General features: G+C 48.9%; 41 non-coding genes and 1 pseudogene across 41 annotated transcripts; all 42 read left to right on the top strand.

The window, feature by feature from the left end:
• Positions 1 to 2,417: 2,417 nt before the first annotated feature.
• Positions 2,418 to 2,581, top strand: LOC135030645 (U1 spliceosomal RNA). The gene has a single exon (XR_010226604.1). It is a non-coding gene; the product is annotated as a U1 spliceosomal RNA (small nuclear RNA).
• Positions 2,582 to 2,733: 152 nt separating this feature from the next.
• LOC135030594 (U1 spliceosomal RNA) lies at positions 2,734 to 2,896 on the top strand. Its single transcript, XR_010226562.1, has one exon. It is a non-coding gene; the product is annotated as a U1 spliceosomal RNA (small nuclear RNA).
• Positions 2,897 to 3,568: 672 nt separating this feature from the next.
• On the top strand, positions 3,569 to 3,732 carry LOC135030633 (U1 spliceosomal RNA). Its single transcript, XR_010226593.1, has one exon. It is a non-coding gene; the product is annotated as a U1 spliceosomal RNA (small nuclear RNA).
• A 152-nt stretch (positions 3,733 to 3,884) lies between these two features.
• LOC135030598 (U1 spliceosomal RNA) lies at positions 3,885 to 4,047 on the top strand. Its single transcript, XR_010226566.1, has one exon. It is a non-coding gene; the product is annotated as a U1 spliceosomal RNA (small nuclear RNA).
• Positions 4,048 to 4,693: 646 nt separating this feature from the next.
• On the top strand, positions 4,694 to 4,857 carry LOC135030652 (U1 spliceosomal RNA). The gene has a single exon (XR_010226611.1). It is a non-coding gene; the product is annotated as a U1 spliceosomal RNA (small nuclear RNA).
• A 152-nt stretch (positions 4,858 to 5,009) lies between these two features.
• On the top strand, positions 5,010 to 5,172 carry LOC135030615 (U1 spliceosomal RNA). Its single transcript, XR_010226580.1, has one exon. It is a non-coding gene; the product is annotated as a U1 spliceosomal RNA (small nuclear RNA).
• A 671-nt stretch (positions 5,173 to 5,843) lies between these two features.
• LOC135030642 (U1 spliceosomal RNA) lies at positions 5,844 to 6,007 on the top strand. Its single transcript, XR_010226601.1, has one exon. It is a non-coding gene; the product is annotated as a U1 spliceosomal RNA (small nuclear RNA).
• Positions 6,008 to 6,159: 152 nt separating this feature from the next.
• On the top strand, positions 6,160 to 6,322 carry LOC135030587 (U1 spliceosomal RNA). Its single transcript, XR_010226555.1, has one exon. It is a non-coding gene; the product is annotated as a U1 spliceosomal RNA (small nuclear RNA).
• A 671-nt stretch (positions 6,323 to 6,993) lies between these two features.
• On the top strand, positions 6,994 to 7,157 carry LOC135030572 (U1 spliceosomal RNA). The gene has a single exon (XR_010226541.1). It is a non-coding gene; the product is annotated as a U1 spliceosomal RNA (small nuclear RNA).
• Positions 7,158 to 7,309: 152 nt separating this feature from the next.
• Positions 7,310 to 7,472, top strand: LOC135030592 (U1 spliceosomal RNA). The gene has a single exon (XR_010226560.1). It is a non-coding gene; the product is annotated as a U1 spliceosomal RNA (small nuclear RNA).
• Positions 7,473 to 8,143: 671 nt separating this feature from the next.
• On the top strand, positions 8,144 to 8,307 carry LOC135030632 (U1 spliceosomal RNA). The gene has a single exon (XR_010226592.1). It is a non-coding gene; the product is annotated as a U1 spliceosomal RNA (small nuclear RNA).
• A 152-nt stretch (positions 8,308 to 8,459) lies between these two features.
• On the top strand, positions 8,460 to 8,622 carry LOC135030606 (U1 spliceosomal RNA). The gene has a single exon (XR_010226574.1). It is a non-coding gene; the product is annotated as a U1 spliceosomal RNA (small nuclear RNA).
• A 646-nt stretch (positions 8,623 to 9,268) lies between these two features.
• LOC135030651 (U1 spliceosomal RNA) lies at positions 9,269 to 9,432 on the top strand. The gene has a single exon (XR_010226610.1). It is a non-coding gene; the product is annotated as a U1 spliceosomal RNA (small nuclear RNA).
• Positions 9,433 to 9,584: 152 nt separating this feature from the next.
• Positions 9,585 to 9,747, top strand: LOC135030614 (U1 spliceosomal RNA). Its single transcript, XR_010226579.1, has one exon. It is a non-coding gene; the product is annotated as a U1 spliceosomal RNA (small nuclear RNA).
• Positions 9,748 to 10,418: 671 nt separating this feature from the next.
• LOC135030641 (U1 spliceosomal RNA) lies at positions 10,419 to 10,582 on the top strand. Its single transcript, XR_010226600.1, has one exon. It is a non-coding gene; the product is annotated as a U1 spliceosomal RNA (small nuclear RNA).
• Positions 10,583 to 10,734: 152 nt separating this feature from the next.
• LOC135030586 (U1 spliceosomal RNA) lies at positions 10,735 to 10,897 on the top strand. The gene has a single exon (XR_010226554.1). It is a non-coding gene; the product is annotated as a U1 spliceosomal RNA (small nuclear RNA).
• Positions 10,898 to 11,568: 671 nt separating this feature from the next.
• Positions 11,569 to 11,732, top strand: LOC135030571 (U1 spliceosomal RNA). The gene has a single exon (XR_010226540.1). It is a non-coding gene; the product is annotated as a U1 spliceosomal RNA (small nuclear RNA).
• A 152-nt stretch (positions 11,733 to 11,884) lies between these two features.
• Positions 11,885 to 12,047, top strand: LOC135030591 (U1 spliceosomal RNA). The gene has a single exon (XR_010226559.1). It is a non-coding gene; the product is annotated as a U1 spliceosomal RNA (small nuclear RNA).
• A 671-nt stretch (positions 12,048 to 12,718) lies between these two features.
• On the top strand, positions 12,719 to 12,882 carry LOC135030631 (U1 spliceosomal RNA). The gene has a single exon (XR_010226591.1). It is a non-coding gene; the product is annotated as a U1 spliceosomal RNA (small nuclear RNA).
• Positions 12,883 to 13,034: 152 nt separating this feature from the next.
• LOC135030585 (U1 spliceosomal RNA) lies at positions 13,035 to 13,197 on the top strand. The gene has a single exon (XR_010226553.1). It is a non-coding gene; the product is annotated as a U1 spliceosomal RNA (small nuclear RNA).
• Positions 13,198 to 13,843: 646 nt separating this feature from the next.
• LOC135030639 (U1 spliceosomal RNA) lies at positions 13,844 to 14,007 on the top strand. The gene has a single exon (XR_010226599.1). It is a non-coding gene; the product is annotated as a U1 spliceosomal RNA (small nuclear RNA).
• Positions 14,008 to 14,159: 152 nt separating this feature from the next.
• Positions 14,160 to 14,322, top strand: LOC135030584 (U1 spliceosomal RNA). The gene has a single exon (XR_010226552.1). It is a non-coding gene; the product is annotated as a U1 spliceosomal RNA (small nuclear RNA).
• A 671-nt stretch (positions 14,323 to 14,993) lies between these two features.
• Positions 14,994 to 15,157, top strand: LOC135030570 (U1 spliceosomal RNA). Its single transcript, XR_010226539.1, has one exon. It is a non-coding gene; the product is annotated as a U1 spliceosomal RNA (small nuclear RNA).
• A 152-nt stretch (positions 15,158 to 15,309) lies between these two features.
• LOC135030590 (U1 spliceosomal RNA) lies at positions 15,310 to 15,472 on the top strand. The gene has a single exon (XR_010226558.1). It is a non-coding gene; the product is annotated as a U1 spliceosomal RNA (small nuclear RNA).
• A 671-nt stretch (positions 15,473 to 16,143) lies between these two features.
• LOC135030630 (U1 spliceosomal RNA) lies at positions 16,144 to 16,307 on the top strand. Its single transcript, XR_010226590.1, has one exon. It is a non-coding gene; the product is annotated as a U1 spliceosomal RNA (small nuclear RNA).
• Positions 16,308 to 16,459: 152 nt separating this feature from the next.
• LOC135030583 (U1 spliceosomal RNA) lies at positions 16,460 to 16,622 on the top strand. The gene has a single exon (XR_010226551.1). It is a non-coding gene; the product is annotated as a U1 spliceosomal RNA (small nuclear RNA).
• A 646-nt stretch (positions 16,623 to 17,268) lies between these two features.
• Positions 17,269 to 17,432, top strand: LOC135030650 (U1 spliceosomal RNA). The gene has a single exon (XR_010226609.1). It is a non-coding gene; the product is annotated as a U1 spliceosomal RNA (small nuclear RNA).
• A 152-nt stretch (positions 17,433 to 17,584) lies between these two features.
• On the top strand, positions 17,585 to 17,747 carry LOC135030617 (U1 spliceosomal RNA). The gene has a single exon (XR_010226582.1). It is a non-coding gene; the product is annotated as a U1 spliceosomal RNA (small nuclear RNA).
• A 671-nt stretch (positions 17,748 to 18,418) lies between these two features.
• On the top strand, positions 18,419 to 18,582 carry LOC135030567 (U1 spliceosomal RNA). The gene has a single exon (XR_010226536.1). It is a non-coding gene; the product is annotated as a U1 spliceosomal RNA (small nuclear RNA).
• A 152-nt stretch (positions 18,583 to 18,734) lies between these two features.
• LOC135030581 (U1 spliceosomal RNA) lies at positions 18,735 to 18,897 on the top strand. The gene has a single exon (XR_010226550.1). It is a non-coding gene; the product is annotated as a U1 spliceosomal RNA (small nuclear RNA).
• A 646-nt stretch (positions 18,898 to 19,543) lies between these two features.
• LOC135030649 (U1 spliceosomal RNA) lies at positions 19,544 to 19,707 on the top strand. The gene has a single exon (XR_010226608.1). It is a non-coding gene; the product is annotated as a U1 spliceosomal RNA (small nuclear RNA).
• Positions 19,708 to 19,859: 152 nt separating this feature from the next.
• On the top strand, positions 19,860 to 20,022 carry LOC135030613 (U1 spliceosomal RNA). The gene has a single exon (XR_010226578.1). It is a non-coding gene; the product is annotated as a U1 spliceosomal RNA (small nuclear RNA).
• Positions 20,023 to 20,693: 671 nt separating this feature from the next.
• On the top strand, positions 20,694 to 20,857 carry LOC135030661 (U1 spliceosomal RNA). The gene has a single exon (XR_010226619.1). It is a non-coding gene; the product is annotated as a U1 spliceosomal RNA (small nuclear RNA).
• A 152-nt stretch (positions 20,858 to 21,009) lies between these two features.
• LOC135030580 (U1 spliceosomal RNA) lies at positions 21,010 to 21,172 on the top strand. The gene has a single exon (XR_010226549.1). It is a non-coding gene; the product is annotated as a U1 spliceosomal RNA (small nuclear RNA).
• A 646-nt stretch (positions 21,173 to 21,818) lies between these two features.
• LOC135030648 (U1 spliceosomal RNA) lies at positions 21,819 to 21,982 on the top strand. The gene has a single exon (XR_010226607.1). It is a non-coding gene; the product is annotated as a U1 spliceosomal RNA (small nuclear RNA).
• A 152-nt stretch (positions 21,983 to 22,134) lies between these two features.
• On the top strand, positions 22,135 to 22,297 carry LOC135030612 (U1 spliceosomal RNA). The gene has a single exon (XR_010226577.1). It is a non-coding gene; the product is annotated as a U1 spliceosomal RNA (small nuclear RNA).
• Positions 22,298 to 22,968: 671 nt separating this feature from the next.
• LOC135030660 (U1 spliceosomal RNA) lies at positions 22,969 to 23,132 on the top strand. Its single transcript, XR_010226618.1, has one exon. It is a non-coding gene; the product is annotated as a U1 spliceosomal RNA (small nuclear RNA).
• A 152-nt stretch (positions 23,133 to 23,284) lies between these two features.
• LOC135030579 (U1 spliceosomal RNA) lies at positions 23,285 to 23,447 on the top strand. The gene has a single exon (XR_010226548.1). It is a non-coding gene; the product is annotated as a U1 spliceosomal RNA (small nuclear RNA).
• Positions 23,448 to 24,093: 646 nt separating this feature from the next.
• On the top strand, positions 24,094 to 24,257 carry LOC135030647 (U1 spliceosomal RNA). The gene has a single exon (XR_010226606.1). It is a non-coding gene; the product is annotated as a U1 spliceosomal RNA (small nuclear RNA).
• Positions 24,258 to 24,409: 152 nt separating this feature from the next.
• On the top strand, positions 24,410 to 24,572 carry LOC135030611 (U1 spliceosomal RNA). Its single transcript, XR_010226576.1, has one exon. It is a non-coding gene; the product is annotated as a U1 spliceosomal RNA (small nuclear RNA).
• Positions 24,573 to 25,243: 671 nt separating this feature from the next.
• Positions 25,244 to 25,407, top strand: LOC135030659 (U1 spliceosomal RNA). The gene has a single exon (XR_010226617.1). It is a non-coding gene; the product is annotated as a U1 spliceosomal RNA (small nuclear RNA).
• A 152-nt stretch (positions 25,408 to 25,559) lies between these two features.
• LOC135030620 (U1 spliceosomal RNA) lies at positions 25,560 to 25,701 on the top strand (annotated as a pseudogene).
• The last annotated feature ends 1,060 nt before the right edge of the window (positions 25,702 to 26,761 follow it).

The following is a 26,761-nucleotide window of genomic DNA, read 5'->3' as shown; positions in this document are numbered from 1 at the left end:
TATTATTAAAATGGTAATTGACAAAAAAAACTACATTGTCTCCAGAAGAGCAATACAAAATGTACAAGTGATATATTAAAATCATATTTCCAGCTTGAATTTCAATGATGCATTGGGGCAACAATTTTGTGAGAAACATCTTCACCCTTAAATAAAGATTTTCGTAATTTCTTACCTGTGTGCTAATTAGATATCACCTTGTTTTCACATTAAACAGACTTCCACATGAGAAAGCAGCAAGGATGCAGTGGCGTTAATGTTTCCTGGTGTCAACCTGTATTATTTCAGTAGACATTGAAATGAGGATGCATCTTGCTGCCTTTCCAATAAAGCAAGTTTAATTTAGTAATAGGTGAAAAACCATCCTTACAAAGGTGTTAATCAGAGACTTGGCTTTGTGGACACTTTTCAGAGAACAAATTTGTTAGCATAAAAATAAAGCCAGAAAATGAAGAGCTGTTTAATCACGCAATTTGATTTTTTTGCAAGCATATTTCTTTTTCTCTGCAACCCACTGCTAAATTGTGCTTCCTAGATGTTTTTATAAAATCACTGAATCAAATCTAACTCTGATTACATCAGAGAAGGCCAGGTACCCTACACCATAACAGGGGGTATGAAATTTGACTTGTCTACTTAAAGATCACCAAAATCTGATAACAAGGTCAATTAGGTCCCTGAGTAAGATTGAACCACCAACCTTTTGGTTAATACCCATACATACTAACTGATTGCGCCACAGAGACACTTTGCAAAAGTCCATACTGACAAAGGCTAATAAGCATTCATCTAAAACGTTTCCTAGCAAAACTTTAAAAAGTCAATAATCTGGAGAGTTTTTGTAAGATGTTTCTTCCATCAACCAACGAAGAAACACATTGGTACTTTCCCATGATGAGTGAGTGCTTCAGGATCTCTTGCACTTACATGTGCAGCAGAGTACTGCAATGGAAGCATGCTGGGCCCATAACCCAGAGGTAGGCAGATTGAAACTATCCTCTGCTATATGCATTTTTTTTTGTTAATTAAAGTAATCCAAAACTGGGATTGATATTTTGTCTCTTTTATTTTTACTTAAAGTACAATAACTTTTACCATTTTAATTTGTTTTAATAGTATATTGACAGTATTGTTTTCTTTCAAAAATCCACTTCATTTTCTTTACCCTATTATTAAAATGGTAATTGACAAAAACAAACTACATTGTCACCAGAAGAGCAATACAAAATGTACAAGTGATATATCAAATTCATCTTTCCAGCTTGAATTTCAATGATGCATTGGGTCAACAATTTTGTGAGAAACATCTTCACCCTTAAATAAAGATTTTCTTAATTCCTTACCTGTGTGCTAATTAGATATCACCTTGTTTTCACATTAAACAGACTTCCACATGAGAAAGCAGCAAGGATGCAGTGGCGTTAATGTTTCCTGGTGTCAACTTGTATTATTTCAGTAGACATTGAAATGAGGATGCATCTTGCTGCCTTTCCAATGAAGCAAGTTTAATTTAGTAATAGGTGAAAAACCATCCTTACAAAGGTGTTAATCAGAGACTTGGCTTTGTGGACACTTTTCAGAGAACAAATTTGTTAGCATAAAAATAAAGCCAGAAAATGAAGAGCTGTTTAATCACTCAATTGGATTTTTCTGCCAGCATATTTTTTTTCTCTGCAACCCACTGCTAAATTGTGCTTCCTAGCTGTTTTTTATAAAATCACTGAATCAAATCTAACTCTGATTACATCAGAGAAGGCCAGGTACCCTACACAATAAGAGGGGGTTTGAAATTTTGACTTGTCTACTTAAATATCACCAAAATCTGATCACAAGGTCAATCAGGTCCCTGGGTGGGATTGAACCACCAACCTTTTGGTTAATAGCCGTACATACTAACTGATTGCGCCACAGAGACCCTTTTACTTGCCTTACAGAGCAGCTCTGGAGCTGTTACAGTGCCCAGCTGCTGCAAGAAATCAGCTTGAATGCTTAAGGGGCTGGGGCATAGCCAACATGAGCCCCACACCGAAGGAGGGTGGAGGTGTTTAATGCGAACTAGGGGTCATCCAAGCGCCGCAAAAGGCCGCCATGCCCTGCACGCCCCTTTTCTCTTTTCATATGCAGACGAGGGTTGAAGCCAACTTTGACCCACTGCTTGGATGACATCACCATATGCAAATCCATCTGCTGCAGGCCTTCCCCCAGGAATGCTTGCACTAGTTGTTGCATTTGGTTTGTTGTTTGGGGGTGCTTCAGTATTAGGCAGCCTTCTGCCCTCCCATGTTCATCTGAAAATATGTGTTCTCCCTGCAGTTGTTGTCCCCAGATGAGAGTTCCCTTGTGCTGCCTCAGTTGAATCTCCTTTACTTGACAGAGATGTGCCTGAGCAGCGGCCCTCCCCAGCTCTATCCCAAATCATACTTATTTTGCATAGGAGATACCATGGTCATGAAGATTGTTCTCCCAGGGTGAGGTTCATTCATTGCATTCTGGGTATGCTGACCCCTATGATTTCCCCAAATGTGGGAAACTCGACTGCATTATTTGTGGTAGTGGGGGACTGTGTTTGTGCTTTCCTCTGGTCAGCTCTGGTAAAAGTCAGATTTCTTTGTCTCAGATCTTCCTCTAGCCTTGTTCTTTTTTTTAGAGTTCCCTTGCGCTGCCTCAGTTGGATCTCCTTCACTTGACAGGGGGGTACCCGAGCAGCAACCCTCCCCAGCTCTAGCCCAACTCCTACTTACCTGCCAGGTGAGATACTATGATCAGGAAGGTGCTTCTCCCAGGGCAAAGCTCACCCATTGCACTCTGGGTGTGCTGCTCCTGCGATTTCCCCAAATGTGGGAAACTTGACTGCATAATTTGTGTTTCCCCTGGTCGGCTCTCGTATAATTCAGATTTTTTTTGTCTCAGGTCTCTCTCCAGCCTAGTTTGCTGTCTGTTTCCACTTCTCTTTTCTTGAGCCGCTCCCTTCTATGCCCTTGCGCACTATCCTGACTTCTCCCGTCTGCTTACTTTGTGCTTTCCAATGCACAATGCAAACTACAGGTAGTACTTCTGGGCCCACACCCTTTTACTTGCCTTACAGAGCAGCTCTGAGGCTGTTACAGTGCCCAGCTGCTGCAAGAAATCAGCTTGAATGCTTCAGGGGCTGGGGCATAGCCAACATGAGCCCCACACCGAAGGAGGGTGGAGGTGTTTAATGCGAACTAGGGGTCATCCAAGCGCCGCAAAAGGCCGCCATGCCCTGCACGCCCCTTTTCTCTTTTCATATGCAGACGAGGGTTGAAGCCAACTTTGACCCACTGCTTGGATGGCATTACCATATGCAAATCAATCTGCTGCAGGCCTTCCCCCAGGAATGCTTGCACTAGTTGTTGCATTTGGTTTGTTGTTTGGGGGTGCTTCAGTATTAGGCAGCCTTCTGCCCTCCCATGTTCATCTGAAAATATGTGTTCTCCCTGCAGTTGTTGTCCCCAGATGAGAGTTCCCTTGTGCTGCCTCAGTTGAATCTCCTTTACTTGACAGAGATGTGCCTGAGCAGCGGCCCTCCCCAGCCCTATCTCAAATCATACTTATTTTGCATAGGAGATACCATGGTCATGAAGATTGTTCTCCCAGGGTGAGGTTCATTCATTGCATTCTGGGTATGCTGACCCCTGTGATTTCCCCAAATGTGGGAAACTCGACTGCATTATTTGTGGTAGTGGGGGACTGTGTTTGTGCTTTCCTCTGGTCAGCTCTGGTAAAAGTCAGATTTCTTTGTCTCAGATCTTCCTCTAGCCTTGTTCTTCTTTCGAGAGTTCCCTTGTGCTGCCTCAGTTGGATCTCCTTCACTTGACAGGGGGGTGCACGAGCAGCGACCCTCCCCAGCTCTAGCCCAACTCCTACTTACCTGCCAGGTGAGATACTATGATCAGGAAGGTGCTTCTCCCAGGGCAAGGCTCACCCATTGCACTCTGGGTGTGCTGCTCCTGCGATTTCCCCAAATGTGGGACACTTGACTGCATAATTTGTGTTTCCTCTGGTCGGCTCTCATATAATTCAGATCTCTTTGTCTCAGGTCTTTCTCCAGCCTAGTTTGCTGTCTGTTTCCACTTCTCTTTTCTTGAGCCGCTCCCTTCTATGCAGTTGCGCACTATCCTGACCTCTCCCGTCTGCTTACTTTGTGCCTTCCAACGCACAATGCATACTACAGGTAGTGCTGCAGGGCCCACACCCTTTTACATGCTTTACAGAGCAACTCTGGAGCTGTTACAGTGCCCAGCTGCTGCAAGAAATCATCTTGAATGCTTCAGGGGCTGGGGCATAGCCAACATGAGCCCCACACCGAAGGAGGGGTCATCCAAGCGCCACAAAAGGACACCATGCCCTGCACATCCCTTTTTTCTTTTCATATGCAGACGAGGGTTGAAGCCAACTTTGACCCACTGCTTGGATGACATCACCATATGCAAATCCATCTGCTGCAGGCCTTCCCCCAGGAATGCTTGCACTAGTTGTTGCATTTGGTTTGTTGTTTGGGGGTGCTTCAGTATTAGGCAGCCTTCTGCCCTCCCATGTTCATCTGAAAATATGTGTTCTCCCAGCAGTTGTTGTCCCCAGATGAGAGTTCCCTTGTGCTGCCTCAGTTGAATCTCCTTTACTTGACAGAGATGTGCCTGAGCAGCGGCCCTCCCCAGCCCTATCCCAAATCATACTTATTTTGCATAGGAGATACCATGGTCATGAAGATTGTTCTCCCAGGGTGAGGTTCATTCATTGCATTCTGGGTATGCTGACCCCTGTGATTTCCCCAAATGTGGGAAACTCGACTGCATTATTTGTGGTAGTGGGGGACTGTGTTTGTGCTTTCTTCTGGTCAACTCTGGTAAAAATCAGATTTCTTTGTCTCAGATCTTCCTCTAGCCTTGTTCCTCTTTCGAGAGTTCCCTTGTGCTGCCTCAGTTGGATCTCCTTCACTTGACAGGGGGGTACCCGAGCAGCGACCCTCCCCAGCTCTAGCCCAACTCCTACTTACCTGCCAGGTGAGATACTATGATCATGTAGGTGCTTCTCCCAGGGCAAGGCTCACCCATTGCACTCTGGGTGTGCTGCCCCTGTGATTTCCCCAAATGTGGGAAACTTGACTGCATAATTTGTGTTTCCCCTGGTCGTCTCTCGTATAATTCAGATCTCTTTGTCTCAGGTCTCTCTCCAGCCTAGTTTGCTGTCTGTTTCCACTTCTCTTTTCTTGAGCCGCTCCCTTCTATGCCCTTGCGCACTATCCTGACTTCTCCCGTCTGCTTACTTTGTGCCTTCCAACACACAATGCAAACTACAGGTAGTGCTGCAGGGCCCACACCCTTTTACTTGCCTCACAGAGCAGCTCTGGAGCTGTTACAGTACCCAGCTGCTGCAAGAAATCAGCTTGAATGCTTCAGGGGCTGGGGCATTGCCAACATGAGCCCCACACCGAAGGAGGGTGGGGGTGTTTAATGCGAACTAAGGATCACCCAAGCGCCGCAAAAGGCCGCCATGCCCTGCACGCCCCTTTTCTCTTTTCATATGCAGACGAGGGCTGAAGCCAACTTTGACCCACTGCTTGGATGGCATTACCATATGCAAATCAATCTGCTGCAGGCCTTCCCCCAGGAATGCTTGCACTAGTTGTTGCATTTGGTTTGTTGTTTGGGGGTGCTTCAGTATTAGGCAGCCTTCTGCCCTCCCATGTTCATCTGAAAATATGTGTTCTCCCTGCAGTTGTTGTCCCCAGATGAGAGTTCCCTTGTGCTGCCTCAGTTGAATCTCCTTTACTTGACAGAGATGTGCCTGAGCAGCGGCCCTCCCCAGCCCTATCCCAAATCATACTTATTTTGCATAGGAGATACCATGGTCATGAAGATTGTTCTCCCAGGGTGAGGTTCATTCATTGCATTCTGGGTATGCTGACCCCTGTGATTTCCCCAAATGTGGGAAACTCGACTGCATTATTTGTGGTAGAGGGGGACTGTGTTTGTGCTTTCCTCTGCTCAGCTCTGGTAAAAGTCAGATTTCTTTGTCTCAGATCTTCCTCTAGCCTTGTTCTTCTTTCGAGAGTTCCCTTGTGCTGCCTCAGTTGGATCTCCTTCACTTGACAAGGGGGTGCCCGAGCAGCGACCCTCCCCAGCTCTAGCCCAACTCCTACTTACCTGCCAGGTGAGATACTATGATCAGGAAGGTGCTTCTCCCAGGGCAAGGCTCACCCATTGCACTCTGGGTGTGCTGCTCCTGCGATTTCCCCAAATGTGGGAAACTTGACTGCATAATTTGTGTTTCCTCTGGTCGGCTCTCGTATAATTCAGATCTCTTTGTCTCAGGTCTTTCTCCAGCCTAGTTTGCTGTCTGTTTCCACTTCTCTTTTTTTGAGCCGCTCCCTTCTATGCCCTTGCGCACTATCCTGACCTCTCCCATCTGCTTACTTTGTGCCTTCCAACGCACAATGCATACTACAGGTAGTGCTGCAGGGCCCACACCCTTTTACATGCTTTACAGAACAGCTCTGGAGCTGTTACAGTGCCCAGCTGCTGCAAGAAATCATCTTGAATGCTTCAGGGGCTGGGGCATAGCCAACATGAGCCCCACACCGAAGGAGGGTGGAGATGTTTAATGCGAATTAAGGGTCATCCAAGCGCCACAAAAGGATGCCATGCCCTGCACATCCCTTTTTTCTTTTCATATGCAGACGAGGGTTGAAGCCAACTTTGACCCACTGCTTGGATGACATCACCATATGCAAATCCATCTGCTGCAGGCCTTCCCCCAGGAATGCTTGTACTAGTTGTTGCATTTGGTTTGTTGTTTGGGGGTGCTTCAGTATTAGGCAGCCTTCTGCCCTCCCATGTTCATCTGAAAATATGTGTTCTCCCTGCAGTTGTTGTCCCCAGATGAGAGTTCCCTTGTGCTGCCTCAGTTGAATCGCCTTTACTTGACAGAGATGTGCCTGAGCAGCGGCCCTCCCCAGCCCTATCCCAAATCATACTTATTTTGCATAGGAGATATCATGGTCATGAAGATTGTTCTCCCAGGGTGAGGTTCATTCATTGCATTCTGGGTATGATGACCCCTGTGATTTCCCCAAATGTGGAAAACTCGACTGCATTATTTGTGGTAGAGGGGGACTGTGTTTGTGCTTTCCTCTGGTCAGCTCTGGTAAAAGTCAGATTTCTTTGTCTCAGATCTTCCTCTAGCCTTGTTCTTCTTTCGAGAGTTCCCTTGTGCTGCCTCAGTTGGATCTCCTTCACTTGACAGGGGGGTGCCCGAGCAGCGACCCTCCCCAGCTCTAGCCCAACTCCTACTTACCTGCCAGGTGAGATACTATGATCAGGAAGGTGCTTCTCCCAGGGCAAGGCTCACCCATTGCACTCTGGGTGTGCTGCTCCTGCGATTTCCCCAAATGTGGGACACTTGACTGCATAATTTGTGTTTCCTCTGGTCGGCTCTCGTATAATTCAGATCTCTTTGTCTCAGGTCTCTCTCCAGCCTAGTTTGCTGTCTGTTTCCACTTCTCTTTTCTTGAACCGCTCCCTTCTATGCCCTTGCGCACTATCCTGACTTCTCCCGTCTGCTTACTTTGTGCCTTCCAACGCACAATGCGAACTACAGGTAGTGCTGCAGGGCCCACACCCTTTTAGTTGCCTTACAGAGCAGCTCTGGAGCTGTTACAGTGCCCAGCTGCTGCAAGAAATCAGCTTGAATGCTTCAGGTGCTGGGGCATAGCCAACATGAGCCCCACACCGAAGGAGGGTGGAGGTGTTTAATGCGAATTAGGGGTCATGCAAGCGCCGCAAAAGGCCGCCATGCCCTGCACATCCCTTTTTTCTTTTCATATGCAGACGAGGGTTGAAGCCAACTTTGACCCACTGCTTGGATGACATCACCATATGCAAATCCATCTGCTGCAGGCCTTCCCCCAGGAATGCTTGCACTAGTTGTTGCATTTGGTTTGTTGTTTGGGGGTGCTTCAGTATTAGGCAGCCTTCTGCCCTCCCATGTTCATCTGAAAATATGTGTTCTCCCTGCAGTTGTTGTCCCCAGATGAGAGTTCCCTTGTGCTGCCTCAGTTGAATCTCCTTTACTTGACAGAGATGTGCCTGAGCAGCGGCCCTCCCCAGCCCTATCTCAAATCATACTTATTTTGCATAGGAGATACCATGGTCATGAAGATTGTTCTCCCAGGGTGAGGTTCATTCATTGCATTCTGGGTATGCTGACCCCTGTGATTTCCCCAAATGTGGGAAACTCGACTGCATTATTTGTGGTAGTGGGGGACTGTGTTTGTGCTTTCCTCTGGTCAGCTCTGGTAAAAGTCAGATTTCTTTGTCTCAGATCTTCCTCTAGCCTTGTTCTTCTTTCGAGAGTTCCCTTGTGCTGCCTCAGTTGGATCTCCTTCACTTGACAGGGGGGTGCACGAGCAGCGACCCTCCCCAGCTCTAGCCCAACTCCTATTTACCTGCCAGGTGAGATACTATGATCAGGAAGGTGCTTCTCCCAGGGCAAGGCTCACCCATTGCACTCTGGGTGTGCTGCTCCTGCGATTTCCCCAAATGTGGGACACTTGACTGCATAATTTGTGTTTCCTCTGGTCGGCTCTCATATAATTCAGATCTCTTTGTCTCAGGTCTTTCTCCAGCCTAGTTTGCTGTCTGTTTCCACTTCTCTTTTCTTGAGCCGCTCCCTTCTATGCAGTTGCGCACTATCCTGACCTCTCCCGTCTGCTTACTTTGTGCCTTCCAACGCACAATGCATACTACAGGTAGTGCTGCAGGGCCCACACCCTTTTACATGCTTTACAGAGCAACTCTGGAGCTGTTACAGTGCCCAGCTGCTGCAAGAAATCATCTTGAATGCTTCAGGGGCTGGGGCATAGCCAACATGAGCCCCACACCGAAGGAGGGGTCATCCAAGCGCCACAAAAGGACACCATGCCCTGCACATCCCTTTTTTCTTTTCATATGCAGACGAGGGTTGAAGCCAACTTTGACCCACTGCTTGGATGACATCACCATATGCAAATCCATCTGCTGCAGGCCTTCCCCCAGGAATGCTTGCACTAGTTGTTGCATTTGGTTTGTTGTTTGGGGGTGCTTCAGTATTAGGCAGCCTTCTGCCCTCCCATGTTCATCTGAAAATATGTGTTCTCCCAGCAGTTGTTGTCCCCAGATGAGAGTTCCCTTGTGCTGCCTCAGTTGAATCTCCTTTACTTGACAGAGATGTGCCTGAGCAGCGGCCCTCCCCAGCCCTATCCCAAATCATACTTATTTTGCATAGGAGATACCATGGTCATGAAGATTGTTCTCCCAGGGTGAGGTTCATTCATTGCATTCTGGGTATGCTGACCCCTGTGATTTCCCCAAATGTGGGAAACTCGACTGCATTATTTGTGGTAGTGGGGGACTGTGTTTGTGCTTTCTTCTGGTCAACTCTGGTAAAAATCAGATTTCTTTGTCTCAGATCTTCCTCTAGCCTTGTTCCTCTTTCGAGAGTTCCCTTGTGCTGCCTCAGTTGGATCTCCTTCACTTGACAGGGGGGTACCCGAGCAGCGACCCTCCCCAGCTCTAGCCCAACTCCTACTTACCTGCCAGGTGAGATACTATGATCATGTAGGTGCTTCTCCCAGGGCAAGGCTCACCCATTGCACTCTGGGTGTGCTGCCCCTGTGATTTCCCCAAATGTGGGAAACTTGACTGCATAATTTGTGTTTCCCCTGGTCGTCTCTCGTATAATTCAGATCTCTTTGTCTCAGGTCTCTCTCCAGCCTAGTTTGCTGTCTGTTTCCACTTCTCTTTTCTTGAGCCGCTCCCTTCTATGCCCTTGCGCACTATCCTGACTTCTCCCGTCTGCTTACTTTGTGCCTTCCAACACACAATGCAAACTACAGGTAGTGCTGCAGGGCCCACACCCTTTTACTTGCCTCACAGAGCAGCTCTGGAGCTGTTACAGTACCCAGCTGCTGCAAGAAATCAGCTTGAATGCTTCAGGGGCTGGGGCATTGCCAACATGAGCCCCACACCGAAGGAGGGTGGGGGTGTTTAATGCGAACTAAGGGTCACCCAAGCGCCGCAAAAGGCCGCCATGCCCTGCACGCCCCTTTTCTCTTTTCATATGCAGACGAGGGCTGAAGCCAACTTTGACCCACTGCTTGGATGGCATTACCATATGCAAATCAATCTGCTGCAGGCCTTCCCCCAGGAATGCTTGCACTAGTTGTTGCATTTGGTTTGTTGTTTGGGGGTGCTTCAGTATTAGGCAGCCTTCTGCCCTCCCATGTTCATCTGAAAATATGTGTTCTCCCTGCAGTTGTTGTCCCCAGATGAGAGTTCCCTTGTGCTGCCTCAGTTGAATCTCCTTTACTTGACAGAGATGTGCCTGAGCAGCGGCCCTCCCCAGCCCTATCCCAAATCATACTTATTTTGCATAGGAGATACCATGGTCATGAAGATTGTTCTCCCAGGGTGAGGTTCATTCATTGCATTCTGGGTATGCTGACCCCTGTGATTTCCCCAAATGTGGGAAACTCGACTGCATTATTTGTGGTAGAGGGGGACTGTGTTTGTGCTTTCCTCTGCTCAGCTCTGGTAAAAGTCAGATTTCTTTGTCTCAGATCTTCCTCTAGCCTTGTTCTTCTTTCGAGAGTTCCCTTGTGCTGCCTCAGTTGGATCTCCTTCACTTGACAAGGGGGTGCCCGAGCAGCGACCCTCCCCAGCTCTAGCCCAACTCCTACTTACCTGCCAGGTGAGATACTATGATCAGGAAGGTGCTTCTCCCAGGGCAAGGCTCACCCATTGCACTCTGGGTGTGCTGCTCCTGCGATTTCCCCAAATGTGGGAAACTTGACTGCATAATTTGTGTTTCCTCTGGTCGGCTCTCGTATAATTCAGATCTCTTTGTCTCAGGTCTTTCTCCAGCCTAGTTTGCTGTCTGTTTCCACTTCTCTTTTTTTGAGCCGCTCCCTTCTATGCCCTTGCGCACTATCCTGACCTCTCCCATCTGCTTACTTTGTGCCTTCCAACGCACAATGCATACTACAGGTAGTGCTGCAGGGCCCACACCCTTTTACATGCTTTACAGAACAGCTCTGGAGCTGTTACAGTGCCCAGCTGCTGCAAGAAATCATCTTGAATGCTTCAGGGGCTGGGGCATAGCCAACATGAGCCCCACACCGAAGGAGGGTGGAGATGTTTAATGCGAATTAAGGGTCATCCAAGCGCCACAAAAGGACGCCATGCCCTGCACATCCCTTTTTTCTTTTCATATGCAGACGAGGGTTGAAGCCAACTTTGACCCACTGCTTGGATGACATCACCATATGCAAATCCATCTGCTGCAGGCCTTCCCCCAGGAATGCTTGTACTAGTTGTTGCATTTGGTTTGTTGTTTGGGGGTGCTTCAGTATTAGGCAGCCTTCTGCCCTCCCATGTTCATCTGAAAATATGTGTTCTCCCTGCAGTTGTTGTCCCCAGATGAGAGTTCCCTTGTGCTGCCTCAGTTGAATCGCCTTTACTTGACAGAGATGTGCCTGAGCAGCGGCCCTCCCCAGCCCTATCCCAAATCATACTTATTTTGCATAGGAGATATCATGGTCATGAAGATTGTTCTCCCAGGGTGAGGTTCATTCATTGCATTCTGGGTATGATGACCCCTGTGATTTCCCCAAATGTGGAAAACTCGACTGCATTATTTGTGGTAGAGGGGGACTGTGTTTGTGCTTTCCTCTGGTCAGCTCTGGTAAAAGTCAGATTTCTTTGTCTCAGATCTTCCTCTAGCCTTGTTCTTCTTTCGAGAGTTCCCTTGTGCTGCCTCAGTTGGATCTCCTTCACTTGACAGGGGGGTGCCCGAGCAGCGACCCTCCCCAGCTCTAGCCCAACTCCTACTTACCTGCCAGGTGAGATACTATGATCAGGAAGGTGCTTCTCCCAGGGCAAGGCTCACCCATTGCACTCTGGGTGTGCTGCTCCTGCGATTTCCCCAAATGTGGGACACTTGACTGCATAATTTGTGTTTCCTCTGGTCGGCTCTCGTATAATTCAGATCTCTTTGTCTCAGGTCTCTCTCCAGCCTAGTTTGCTGTCTGTTTCCACTTCTCTTTTCTTGAACCGCTCCCTTCTATGCCCTTGCGCACTATCCTGACTTCTCCCGTCTGCTTACTTTGTGCCTTCCAACGCACAATGCGAACTACAGGTAGTGCTGCAGGGCCCACACCCTTTTAGTTGCCTTACAGAGCAGCTCTGGAGCTGTTACAGTGCCCAGCTGCTGCAAGAAATCAGCTTGAATGCTTCAGGTGCTGGGGCATAGCCAACATGAGCCCCACACCGAAGGAGGGTGGAGGTGTTTAATGCGAATTAGGGGTCATGCAAGCGCCGCAAAAGGCCGCCATGCCCTGCACATCCCTTTTTTCTTTTCATATGCAGACGAGGGTTGAAGCCAACTTTGACCCACTGCTTGGATGACATCACCATATGCAAATCCATCTGCTGCAGGCCTTCCCCCAGGAATGCTTGCACTAGTTGTTGCATTTGGTTTGTTGTTTGGGGGTGCTTCAGTATTAGGCAGCCTTCTGCCCTCCCATGTTCATCTGAAAATATGTGTTCTCCCTGCAGTTGTTGTCCCCAGATGAGAGTTCCCTTGTGCTGCCTCAGTTGAATCGCCTTTACTTGACAGAGATGTGCCTGAGCAGCGGCCCTCCCCAGCCCTATCCCAAATCATACTTATTTTGCATAGGAGATACCATGGTCATGAAGATTGTTCTCCCAGGGTGAGGTTCATTCATTGCATTCTGGGTATGCTGACCCCTGTGATTTCCCCAAATGTGGGAAACTCGACTGCATTATTTGTGGTAGTGGGGGACTGTGTTTGTGCTTTCCTCTGGTCAGCTCTGGTAAAAGTCAGATTTCTTTGTCTCAGATCTTCCTCTAGCCTTGTTCTTCTTTCGAGAGTTCCCTTGTGCTGCCTCAGTTGGATCTCCTTCACTTGACAGGGGGGTGCCCGAGCAGCGACCCTCCCCAGCTCTAGCCCAACTCCTACTTACCTGCCAGGTGAGATACTATGATCAGGAAGGTGCTTCTCCCAGGGCAAGGCTCACCCATTGCACTCTGGGTGTGCTGCTCCTGCGATTTCCCCAAATGTGGGAAACTTGACTGCATAATTTGTGTTTCCTCTGGTCGGCTCTCGTATAATTCAGATCTCTTTGTCTCAGGTCTTTCTCCAGCCTAGTTTGCTGTCTGTTTCCACTTCTCTTTTCTTGAGCCGCTCCCTTCTATGCCCTTGCGCACTATCCTGACCTCTCCCGTCTGCTTACTTTGTGCCTTCCAAAGCACAATGCATACTACAGGTAGTGCTGCAGGGCCCACACCCTTTTACATGCTTTACAGAACAGCTCTGGAGCTGTTACAGTGCCCAGCTGCTGCAAGAAATCATCTTGAATGCTTCAGGGGCTGGGGCATAGCCAACATGAGCCCCACACCGAAGGAGGGGTCATCCAAGCGCCACAAAAGGACACCATGCCCTGCACATCCCTTTTTTCTTTTCATATGCAGACGAGGGTTGAAGCCAACTTTGACCCACTGCTTGGATGACATCACCATATGCAAATCCATCTGCTGCAGGCCTTCCCCCAGGAATGCTTGCACTAGTTGTTGCATTTGGTTTGTTGTTTGGGGGTGCTTCAGTATTAGGCAGCCTTCTGCCCTCCCATGTTCATCTGAAAATATGTGTTCTCCCTGCAGTTGTTGTCCCCAGATGAGAGTTCCCTTGTGCTGCCTCAGTTGAATCTCCTTTACTTGACAGAGATGTGCCTGAGCAGCGGCCCTCCCCAGCCCTATCCCAAATCATACTTATTTTGCATAGGAGATACCATGGTCATGAAGATTGTTCTCCCAGGGTGAGGTTCATTCATTGCATTCTGGGTATGCTGACCCCTGTGATTTCCCCAAATGTGGGAAACTCGACTGCATTATTTGTGGTAGAGGGGGACTGTGTTTGTGCTTTCCTCTGCTCAGCTCTGGTAAAAGTCAGATTTCTTTGTCTCAGATCTTCCTCTAGCCTTGTTCTTCTTTCGAGAGTTCCCTTGTGCTGCCTCAGTTGGATCTCCTTCACTTGACAAGGGGGTGCCCGAGCAGCGACCCTCCCCAGCTCTAGCCCAACTCCTACTTACCTGCCAGGTGAGATACTATGATCAGGAAGGTGCTTCTCCCAGGGCAAGGCTCACCCATTGCACTCTGGGTGTGCTGCTCCTGCGATTTCCCCAAATGTGGGAAACTTGACTGCATAATTTGTGTTTCCTCTGGTCGGCTCTCGTATAATTCAGATCTCTTTGTCTCAGGTCTTTCTCCAGCCTAGTTTGCTGTCTGTTTCCACTTCTCTTTTTTTGAGCCGCTCCCTTCTATGCCCTTGCGCACTATCCTGACCTCTCCCATCTGCTTACTTTGTGCCTTCCAACGCACAATGCATACTACAGGTAGTGCTGCAGGGCCCACACCCTTTTACATGCTTTACAGAACAGCTCTGGAGCTGTTACAGTGCCCAGCTGCTGCAAGAAATCATCTTGAATGCTTCAGGGGCTGGGGCATAGCCAACATGAGCCCCACACCGAAGGAGGGTGGAGATGTTTAATGCGAATTAAGGGTCATCCAAGCGCCACAAAAGGACGCCATGCCCTGCACATCCCTTTTTTCTTTTCATATGCAGACGAGGGTTGAAGCCAACTTTGACCCACTGCTTGGATGACATCACCATATGCAAATCCATCTGCTGCAGGCCTTCCCCCAGGAATGCTTGTACTAGTTGTTGCATTTGGTTTGTTGTTTGGGGGTGCTTCAGTATTAGGCAGCCTTCTGCCCTCCCATGTTCATCTGAAAATATGTGTTCTCCCTGCAGTTGTTGTCCCCAGATGAGAGTTCCCTTGTGCTGCCTCAGTTGAATCGCCTTTACTTGACAGAGATGTGCCTGAGCAGCGGCCCTCCCCAGCCCTATCCCAAATCATACTTATTTTGCATAGGAGATATCATGGTCATGAAGATTGTTCTCCCAGGGTGAGGTTCATTCATTGCATTCTGGGTATGATGACCCCTGTGATTTCCCCAAATGTGGAAAACTCGACTGCATTATTTGTGGTAGAGGGGGACTGTGTTTGTGCTTTCCTCTGGTCAGCTCTGGTAAAAGTCAGATTTCTTTGTCTCAGATCTTCCTCTAGCCTTGTTCTTCTTTCGAGAGTTCCCTTGTGCTGCCTCAGTTGGATCTCCTTCACTTGACAGGGGGGTGCCCGAGCAGCGACCCTCCCCAGCTCTAGCCCAACTCCTACTTACCTGCCAGGTGAGATACTATGATCAGGAAGGTGCTTCTCCCAGGGCAAGGCTCACCCATTGCACTCTGGGTGTGCTGCTCCTGCGATTTCCCCAAATGTGGGACACTTGACTGCATAATTTGTGTTTCCTCTGGTCGGCTCTCGTATAATTCAGATCTCTTTGTCTCAGGTCTCTCTCCAGCCTAGTTTGCTGTCTGTTTCCACTTCTCTTTTCTTGAACCGCTCCCTTCTATGCCCTTGCGCACTATCCTGACTTCTCCCGTCTGCTTACTTTGTGCCTTCCAACGCACAATGCGAACTACAGGTAGTGCTGCAGGGCCCACACCCTTTTAGTTGCCTTACAGAGCAGCTCTGGAGCTGTTACAGTGCCCAGCTGCTGCAAGAAATCAGCTTGAATGCTTCAGGTGCTGGGGCATAGCCAACATGAGCCCCACACCGAAGGAGGGTGGAGGTGTTTAATGCGAATTAGGGGTCATGCAAGCGCCGCAAAAGGCCACCATGCCCTGCACATCCCTTTTTTCTTTTCATATGCAGACGAGGGTTGAAGCCAACTTTGACCCACTGATTGGATGACATCACCATATGCAAATCCATCTGCTGCAGGCCTTCCCCCAGGAATGCTTGCACTAGTTGTTGCATTTGGTTTGTTGTTTGGGGGTGCTTCAGTATTAGGCAGCCTTCTGCCCTCCCATGTTCATCTGAAAATATGTGTTCTCCCTGCAGTTGTTGTCCCCAGATGAGAGTTCCCTTGTGCTGCCTCAGTTGAATCGCCTTTACTTGACAGAGATGTGCCTGAGCAGCGGCCCTCCCCAGCCCTATCCCAAATCATACTTATTTTGCATAGGAGATACCATGGTCATGAAGATTGTTCTCCCAGGGTGAGGTTCATTCATTGCATTCTGGGTATGCTGACCCCTGTGATTTCCCCAAATGTGGGAAACTCGACTGCATTATTTGTGGTAGTGGGGGACTGTGTTTGTGCTTTCCTCTGGTCAGCTCTGGTAAAAGTCAGATTTCTTTGTCTCAGATCTTCCTCTAGCCTTGTTCTTCTTTCGAGAGTTCCCTTGTGCTGCCTCAGTTGGATCTCCTTCACTTGACAGGGGGGTGCCCGAGCAGCGACCCTCCCCAGCTCTAGCCCAACTCCTACTTACCTGCCAGGTGAGATACTATGATCAGGAAGGTGCTTCTCCCAGGGCAAGGCTCACCCATTGCACTCTGGGTGTGCTGCTCCTGCGATTTCCCCAAATGTGGGAAACTTGACTGCATAATTTGTGTTTCCTCTGGTCGGCTCTCGTATAATTCAGATCTCTTTGTCTCAGGTCTTTCTCCAGCCTAGTTTGCTGTCTGTTTCCACTTCTCTTTTCTTGAGCCGCTCCCTTCTATGCCCTTGCGCACTATCCTGACCTCTCCCGTCTGCTTACTTTGTGCCTTCCAACGCACAATGCATACTACAGGTAGTGCTGCAGGGCCCACACCCTTTTACATGCTTTACAGAACAGCTCTGGAGCTGTTACAGTGCCCAGCTGCTGCAAGAAATCATCTTGAATGCTTCAGGGGCTGGGGCATAGCCAACATGAGCCCCACACCGAAGGAGGGGTCATCCAAGCGCCACAAAAGGACACCATGCCCTGCACATCCCTTTTTTCTTTTCATATGCAGACGAGGGTTGAAGCCAACTTTGACCCACTGCTTGGATGACATCACCATATGCAAATCCATCTGCTGCAGGCCTTCCCCCAGGAATGCTTGCACTAGTTGTTGCATTTGGTTTGTTGTTTGGGGGTGCTTCAGTATTAGGCAGCCTTCTGCCCTCCCATGTTCATCTGAAAATATGTGTTCTCCCTGCAGTTGTTGTCCCCAGATGAGAGTTCCCTTGTGCTGCCTCAGTTGAATCTCCTTTACTTGACAGAGATGTGCCTGAGCAGCGGCCCTCCCCAGCCCTATCCCAAATCATACTTATTTTGCATAGGAGATACCATGGTCATGAAGATTGTTCTCCCAGGGTGAGGTTCATTCATTGCATTCTGGGTATGCTGACCCCTGTGATTTCCCCAAATGTGGGAAACTCGACTGCATTATTTGTGGTAGTGGGGGACTGTGTTTGTGCTTTCTTCTGGTCAACTCTGGTAAAAATCAGATTTCTTTGTCTCAGATCTTCCTCTAGCCTTGTTCCTCTTTCGAGAGTTCCCTTGTGCTGCCTCAGTTGGATCTCCTTCACTTGACAGGGGGGTACCCGAGCAGCGACCCTCCCCAGCTCTAGCCCAACTCCTACTTACCTGCCAGGCGAGATACTATGATCATGTAGGTGCTTCTCCCAGGGCAAGGCTCACCCATTGCACTCTGGGTGTGCTGCCCCTGTGATTTCCCCAAATGTGGGAAACTTGACTGCATAATTTGTGTTTCCCCTGGTCGTCTCTCGTATAATTCAGATCTCTTTGTCTCAGGTCTCTCTCCAGCCTAGTTTGCTGTCTGTTTCCACTTCTCTTTTCTTGAGCCGCTCCCTTCTATGCCCTTGCGCACTATCCTGACTTCTCCCGTCTGCTTACTTTGTGCCTTCCAACACACAATGCAAACTACAGGTAGTGCTGCAGGGCCCACACCCTTTTACTTGCCTCACAGAGCAGCTCTGGAGCTGTTACAGTACCCAGCTGCTGCAAGAAATCAGCTTGAATGCTTCAGGGGCTGGGGCATTGCCAACATGAGCCCCACACCGAAGGAGGGTGGGGGTGTTTAATGCGAACTAAAGGTCACCCAAGCGCCGCAAAAGGCCGCCATGCCCTGCATGCCCCTTTTCTCTTTTCATATGCAGACGAGGGTTGAAGCCAACTTTGACCCACTGCTTGGATGACATCACCATATGCAAATCCATCTGCTGCAGGCCTTCCCCCAGGAATGCTTGCACTAGTTGTTGCATTTGGTTTGTTGTTTGGGGGTGCTTCAGTATTAGGCAGCCTTCTGCCCTCCCATGTTCATCTGAAAATATGTGTTCTCCCTGCAGTTGTTGTCCCCAGATGAGAGTTCCCTTGTGCTGCCTCAGTTGAATCGCCTTTACTTGACAGAGATGTGCCTGAGCAGCGGCACTCCCCAGCCCTATCCCAAATCATACTTATTTTGCATAGGAGATATCATGGTCATGAAGATTGTTCTCCCAGGGTGAGGTTCATTCATTGCATTCTGGGTATGATGACCCCTGTGATTTCCCCAAATGTGGGAAACTCGACTGCATTATTTGTGGTAGTGGGGGACTGTGTTTGTGCTTTCCTCTGGTCAGCTCTGGTAAAAGTCAGATTTCTTTGTCTCAGATCTTCCTCTAGCCTTGTTCTTCTTTCGAGAGTTCCCTTGTGCTGCCTCAGTTGGATCTCCTCCACTTGACAGGGGGGTGCCCGAGCAGCGAACCTCCCCAGCTCTAGCCCAACTCCTACTTACCTGCCAGGTGAGATACTATGATCAGGAAGGTGCTTCTCCCAGGGCAAGGCTCACCCATTGCACTCTGGGTGTGCTGCTCCTGCGATTTCCCCAAATGTGGGAAACTTGACTGCATAATTTGTGTTTCCTCTGGTCGGCTCTCGTATAATTCAGATCTCTTTGTCTCAGGTCTTTCTCCAGCCTAGTTTGCTGTCTGTTTCCACTTCTCTTTTCTTGAGCCGCTCCCTTCTATGCCCTTGCGCACTATCCTGACCTCTCCCGTCTGCTTACTTTGTGCCTTCCAACGCACAATGCATACTACAGGTAGTGCTGCAGGGCCCACACCCTTTTACATGCTTTACAGAACAGCTCTGGAGCTGTTACAGTGCCCAGCTGCTGCAAGAAATCATCTTGAATGCTTCAGGGGCTGGGGCATAGCCAACATGAGCCCCACACCGAAGGAGGGGTCATCCAAGCGCCACAAAAGGACACCATGCCCTGCACATCCCTTTTTTCTTTTCATATGCAGACGAGGGTTGAAGCCAACTTTGACCCACTGCTTGGATGACATCACCATATGCAAATCCATCTGCTGCAGGCCTTCCCCCAGGAATGCTTGCACTAGTTGTTGCATTTGGTTTGTTGTTTGGGGGTGCTTCAGTATTAGGCAGCCTTCTGCCCTCCCATGTTCATCTGAAAATATGTGTTCTCCCTGCAGTTGTTGTCCCCAGATGAGAGTTCCCTTGTGCTGCCTCAGTTGAATCTCCTTTACTTGACAGAGATGTGCCTGAGCAGCGGCCCTCCCCAGCCCTATCCCAAATCATACTTATTTTGCATAGGAGATACCATGGTCATGAAGATTGTTCTCCCAGGGTGAGGTTCATTCATTGCATTCTGGGTATGCTGACCCCTGTGATTTCCCCAAATGTGGGAAACTCGACTGCATTATTTGTGGTAGTGGGGGACTGTGTTTGTGCTTTCTTCTGGTCAACTCTGGTAAAAATCAGATTTCTTTGTCTCAGATCTTCCTCTAGCCTTGTTCCTCTTTCGAGAGTTCCCTTGTGCTGCCTCAGTTGGATCTCCTTCACTTGACAGGGGGGTACCCGAGCAGCGACCCTCCCCAGCTCTAGCCCAACTCCTACTTACCTGCCAGGTGAGATACTATGATCATGTAGGTGCTTCTCCCAGGGCAAGGCTCACCCATTGCACTCTGGGTGTGCTGCCCCTGTGATTTCCCCAAATGTGGGAAACTTGACTGCATAATTTGTGTTTCCCCTGGTCGTCTCTCGTATAATTCAGATCTCTTTGTCTCAGGTCTCTCTCCAGCCTAGTTTGCTGTCTGTTTCCACTTCTCTTTTCTTGAGCCGCTCCCTTCTATGCCCTTGCGCACTATCCTGACTTCTCCCGTCTGCTTACTTTGTGCCTTCCAACACACAATGCAAACTACAGGTAGTGCTGCAGGGCCCACACCCTTTTACTTGCCTCACAGAGCAGCTCTGGAGCTGTTACAGTACCCAGCTGCTGCAAGAAATCAGCTTGAATGCTTCAGGGGCTGGGGCATTGCCAACATGAGCCCCACACCGAAGGAGGGTGGGGGTGTTTAATGCGAACTAAAGGTCACCCAAGCGCCGCAAAAGGCCGCCATGCCCTGCATGCCCCTTTTCTCTTTTCATATGCAGACGAGGGTTGAAGCCAACTTTGACCCACTGCTTGGATGACATCACCATATGCAAATCCATCTGCTGCAGGCCTTCCCCCAGGAATGCTTGCACTAGTTGTTGCATTTGGTTTGTTGTTTGGGGGTGCTTCAGTATTAGGCAGCCTTCTGCCCTCCCATGTTCATCTGAAAATATGTGTTCTCCCTGCAGTTGTTGTCCCCAGATGAGAGTTCCCTTGTGCTGCCTCAGTTGAATCGCCTTTACTTGACAGAGATGTGCCTGAGCAGCGGCACTCCCCAGCCCTATCCCAAATCATACTTATTTTGCATAGGAGATATCATGGTCATGAAGATTGTTCTCCCAGGGTGAGGTTCATTCATTGCATTCTGGGTATGATGACCCCTGTGATTTCCCCAAATGTGGGAAACTCGACTGCATTATTTGTGGTAGTGGGGGACTGTGTTTGTGCTTTCCTCTGGTCAGCTCTGGTAAAAGTCAGATTTCTTTGTCTCAGATCTTCCTCTAGCCTTGTTCTTCTTTCGAGAGTTCCCTTGTGCTGCCTCAGTTGGATCTCCTCCACTTGACAGGGGGGTGCCCGAGCAGCGACCCTCCCCAGCTCTAGCCCAACTCCTACTTACCTGCCAGGTGAGATACTATGATCAGGAAGGTGCTTCTCCCAGGGCAAGGCTCACCCATTGCACTCTGGGTGTGCTGCTCCTGCGATTTCCCCAAATGTGGGAAACTTGACTGCATAATTTGTGTTTCCTCTGGTCGGCTCTCGTATAATTCAGATCTCTTTGTCTCAGGTCTTTCTCCAGCCTAGTTTGCTGTCTGTTTCCACTTCTCTTTTCTTGAGCCGCTCCCTTCTATGCCCTTGCGCACTATCCTGACCTCTCCCGTCTGCTTACTTTGTGCCTTCCAACGCACAATGCATACTACAGGTAGTGCTGCAGGGCCCACACCCTTTTACATGCTTTACAGAACAGCTCTGGAGCTGTTACAGTGCCCAGCTGCTGCAAGAAATCATCTTGAATGCTTCAGGGGCTGGGGCATAGCCAACATGAGCCCCACACCGAAGGAGGGGTCATCCAAGCGCCACAAAAGGACACCATGCCCTGCACATCCCTTTTTTCTTTTCATATGCAGACGAGGGTTGAAGCCAACTTTGACCCACTGCTTGGATGACATCACCATATGCAAATCCATCTGCTGCAGGCCTTCCCCCAGGAATGCTTGCACTAGTTGTTGCATTTGGTTTGTTGTTTGGGGGTGCTTCAGTATTAGGCAGCCTTCTGCCCTCCCATGTTCATCTGAAAATATGTGTTCTCCCTGCAGTTGTTGTCCCCAGATGAGAGTTCCCTTGTGCTGCCTCAGTTGAATCTCCTTTACTTGACAGAGATGTGCCTGAGCAGCGGCCCTCCCCAGCCCTATCCCAAATCATACTTATTTTGCATAGGAGATACCATGGTCATGAAGATTGTTCTCCCAGGGTGAGGTTCATTCATTGCATTCTGGGTATGCTGACCCCTGTGATTTCCCCAAATGTGGGAAACTCGACTGCATTATTTGTGGTAGTGGGGGACTGTGTTTGTGCTTTCTTCTGGTCAACTCTGGTAAAAATCAGATTTCTTTGTCTCAGATCTTCCTCTAGCCTTGTTCCTCTTTCGAGAGTTCCCTTGTGCTGCCTCAGTTGGATCTCCTTCACTTGACAGGGGGGTACCCGAGCAGCGACCCTCCCCAGCTCTAGCCCAACTCCTACTTACCTGCCAGGTGAGATACTATGATCATGTAGGTGCTTCTCCCAGGGCAAGGCTCACCCATTGCACTCTGGGTGTGCTGCCCCTGTGATTTCCCCAAATGTGGGAAACTTGACTGCATAATTTGTGTTTCCCCTGGTCGTCTCTCGTATAATTCAGATCTCTTTGTCTCAGGTCTCTCTCCAGCCTAGTTTGCTGTCTGTTTCCACTTCTCTTTTCTTGAGCCGCTCCCTTCTATGCCCTTGCGCACTATCCTGACTTCTCCCGTCTGCTTACTTTGTGCCTTCCAACACACAATGCAAACTACAGGTAGTGCTGCAGGGCCCACACCCTTTTACTTGCCTCACAGAGCAGCTCTGGAGCTGTTACAGTACCCAGCTGCTGCAAGAAATCAGCTTGAATGCTTCAGGGGCTGGGGCATTGCCAACATGAGCCCCACACCGAAGGAGGGTGGGGGTGTTTAATGCGAACTAAGGGTCACCCAAGCGCCGCAAAAGGCCGCCATGCCCTGCATGCCCCTTTTCTCTTTTCATATGCAGACGAGGGTTGAAGCCAACTTTGACCCACTGCTTGGATGACATCACCATATGCAAATCCATCTGCTGCAGGCCTTCCCCCAGGAATGCTTGCACTAGTTGTTGCATTTGGTTTGTTGTTTGGGGGTGCTTCAGTATTAGGCAGCCTTCTGCCCTCCCATGTTCATCTGAAAATATGTGTTCTCCCTGCAGTTGTTGTCCCCAGATGAGAGTTCCCTTGTGCTGCCTCAGTTGAATCGCCTTTACTTGACAGAGATGTGCCTGAGCAGCGGCACTCCCCAGCCCTATCCCAAATCATACTTATTTTGCATAGGAGATATCATGGTCATGAAGATTGTTCTCCCAGGGTGAGGTTCATTCATTGCATTCTGGGTATGATGACCCCTGTGATTTCCCCAAATGTGGGAAACTCGACTGCATTATTTGTGGTAGTGGGGGACTGTGTTTGTGCTTTCCTCTGGTCAGCTCTGGTAAAAGTCAGATTTCTTTGTCTCAGATCTTCCTCTAGCCTTGTTCTTCTTTCGAGAGTTCCCTTGTGCTGCCTCAGTTGGATCTCCTCCACTTGACAGGGGGGTGCCCGAGCAGCGACCCTCCCCAGCTCTAGCCCAACTCCTACTTACCTGCCAGGTGAGATACTATGATCAGGAAGGTGCTTCTCCCAGGGCAAGGCTCACCCATTGCACTCTGGGTGTGCTGCTCCTGCGATTTCCCCAAATGTGGGAAACTTGACTGCATAATTTGTGTTTCCTCTGGTCGGCTCTCGTATAATTCAGATCTCTTTGTCTCAGGTCTTTCTCCAGCCTAGTTTGCTGTCTGTTTCCACTTCTCTTTTCTTGAGCCGCTCCCTTCTATGCCCTTGCGCACTATCCTGACCTCTCCCGTCTGCTTACTTTGTGCCTTCCAACGCACAATGCATACTACAGGTAGTGCTGCAGGGCCCACACCCTTTTACATGCTTTACAGAACAGCTCTGGAGCTGTTACAGTGCCCAGCTGCTGCAAGAAGTCATCTTGAATGCTTCAGGGGCTGGGGCATAGCCAACATGAGCCCCACACCGAAGGAGGGGTCATCCAAGCGCCACAAAAGGACACCATGCCCTGCACATCCCTTTTTTCTTTTCATATGCAGACGAGGGTTGAAGCCAACTTTGACCCACTGCTTGGATGACATCACCATATGCAAATCCATCTGCTGCAGGCCTTCCCCCAGGAATGCTTGCACTAGTTGTTGCATTTGGTTTGTTGTTTGGGGGTGCTTCAGTATTAGGCAGCCTTCTGCCCTCCCATGTTCATCTGAAAATATGTGTTCTCCCTGCAGTTGGTGTCCCCAGATGAGAGTTCCCTTGTGCTGCCTCAGTTGAATCTCCTTTACTTGACAGAGATGTGCCTGAGCAGCGGCCCTCCCCAGCCCTATCCCAAATCATACTTATTTTGCATAGGAGATACCATGGTCATGAAGATTGTTCTCCCAGGGTGAGGTTCATTCATTGCATTCTGGGTATGCTGACCCCTGTGATTTCCCCAAATGTGGGAAACTCGACTGCATTATTTGTGGTAGTGGGGGACTGTGTTTGTGCTTTCTTCTGGTCAACTCTGGTAAAAATCAGATTTCTTTGTCTCAGATCTTCCTCTAGCCTTGTTCCTCTTTCGAGAGTTCCCTTGTGCTGCCTCAGTTGGATCTCCTTCACTTGACAGGGGGGTACCCGAGCAGCGACCCTCCCCAGCTCTAGCCCAACTCCTACTTACCTGCCAGGTGAGATACTATGATCATGTAGGTGCTTCTCCCAGGGCAAGGCTCACCCATTGCACTCTGGGTGTGCTGCCCCTGTGATTTCCCCAAATGTGGGAAACTTGACTGCATAATTTGTGTTTCCCCTGGTCGTCTCTCGTATAATTCAGATCTCTTTGTCTCAGGTCTCTCTCCAGCCTAGTTTGCTGTCTGTTTCCACTTCTCTTTTCTTGAGCCGCTCCCTTCTATGCCCTTGCGCACTATCCTGACTTCTCCCGTCTGCTTACTTTGTGCCTTCCAACACACAATGCAAACTACAGGTAGTGCTGCAGGGCCCACACCCTTTTACTTGCCTCACAGAGCAGCTCTGGAGCTGTTACAGTACCCAGCTGCTGCAAGAAATCAGCTTGAATGCTTCAGGGGCTGGGGCATTGCCAACATGAGCCCCACACCGAAGGAGGGTGGGGGTGTTTAATGCGAACTAAGGGTCACCCAAGCGCCGCAAAAGGCCGCCATGCCCTGCACGCCCCTTTTCTCTTTTCATATGCAGACGAGGGTTGAAGCCAACTTTGACCCACTGCTTGGATGACATCACCATATGCAAATCCATCTGCTGCAGGCCTTCCCCCAGGAATGCTTGCACTAGTTGTTGCATTTGGTTTGTTGTTTGGGGGTGCTTCAGTATTAGGCAGCCTTCTGCCCTCCCATGTTCATCTGAAAATATGTGTTCTCCCTGCAGTTGTTGTCCCCAGATGAGAGTTCCCTTGTGCTGCCTCAGTTGAATCGCCTTTACTTGACAGAGATGTGCCTGAGCAGCGGCACTCCCCAGCCCTATCCCAAATCATACTTATTTTGCATAGGAGATATCATGGTCATGAAGATTGTTCTCCCAGGGTGAGGTTCATTCATTGCATTCTGGGTATGATGACCCCTGTGATTTCCCCAAATGTGGGAAACTCGACTGCATTATTTGTGGTAGTGGGGGACTGTGTTTGTGCTTTCCTCTGGTCAGCTCTGGTAAAAGTCAGATTTCTTTGTCTCAGATCTTCCTCTAGCCTTGTTCTTCTTTCGAGAGTTCCCTTGTGCTGCCTCAGTTGGATCTCCTCCACTTGACAGGGGGGTGCCCGAGCAGCGACCCTCCCCAGCTCTAGCCCAACTCCTACTTACCTGCCAGGTGAGATACTATGATCATGTAGGTGCTTCTCCCAGGGCAAGGCTCACCCATTGCACTCTGGGTGTGCTGCCCCTTTGATTTCCCCAAATGTGGGAAACTTGACTGCATAATTTGTGTTTCCCCTGGTCGGCTCTCATATAATTCAGATCTCTTTGTCTCAGGTCTCTCTCCAGCCTAGTTTGCTGTCTGTTTCCACTTCTCTTTTCTTGAGCCGCTCCCTTCTATGCCCTTGCGCACTATCCTGACTTCTCCCGTCTGCTTACTTTGTGCCTTCCAACGCACAATGCGAACTACAGGTAGTGCTGCAGGGCCCACACCCTTTTAGTTGCCTTACAGAGCAGCTCTGGAGCTGTTACAGTGCCCAGCTGCTGCAAGAAATCAGCTTGAATGTTCTTCGTTGATTGATGGAAGAAACATCTTACAAAAACTCTCCAGATTATTGACTTTTTAAAGTTTTTCTAGGAAACGTTCTAGATGAATGCTTATTAGCGTTTGTCAGAATGTGCGTTTGCAAAGTGTCACTGTGGCGCAATCAGTTAGCGTGTTCGGTTATTATCCAAAAGGTTGGTGGTTCAATCCCACCCAGGGACGTAATTTACCTTGTTATCAGATTTTGGTGATCTTTAAGTAGACAAGTCAAAATTTCAAACCCCCTCTTGTGGTGTAGGGTACCTGGCCTTCTCTGATGTAATCAGAGTTAGATTTGATTAAGTGATTTTATAAAAAAAATAGCTAGGAAGCACAATTTAGCAGTGGGTTGCAGAGAAAAAGAAAAATGCTGGCAAAAAAATCCAATTGAGTGATTAAACAGCTCTTCATTTTCTGGCTTTATTTTTATGCTAACAAATTTGTTCTCTGAAAAGTGTCCACAAAGCCAAGTATCTGATTAACACCTTTGTAGGGATGGTTTTTCACCTATTACTAAATTAAACTTGCTTTATTGGAAAGGCAGCAAGATGCATCGTCATTTCAATATCTACTGAAATAATACAGGTTGACACCAGGAAACATTAACGCCACTGCATCCTTGCTGCTTTCTCATGTGGAAGTCTGTTTAATGTGAAAACAAGGTGATATGTAATTAGCACACAGGTAAGGAATTAAGAAAATCTTTATTTAAGGGTGAAGATGTTTCTCACAAAATCGTTGCCCCAATGCATCATTGAAATTCAAGCTGGAAAGATGAT

The sequence above is a fragment of the Pseudophryne corroboree genome, unplaced genomic scaffold (genome assembly GCF_028390025.1).
Source record: "Pseudophryne corroboree isolate aPseCor3 unplaced genomic scaffold, aPseCor3.hap2 scaffold_503, whole genome shotgun sequence".
Lineage (NCBI taxonomy): Eukaryota > Metazoa > Chordata > Amphibia > Anura > Myobatrachidae > Pseudophryne > Pseudophryne corroboree.
This window is presented reverse-complemented; position numbering and strand designations above follow the sequence as displayed.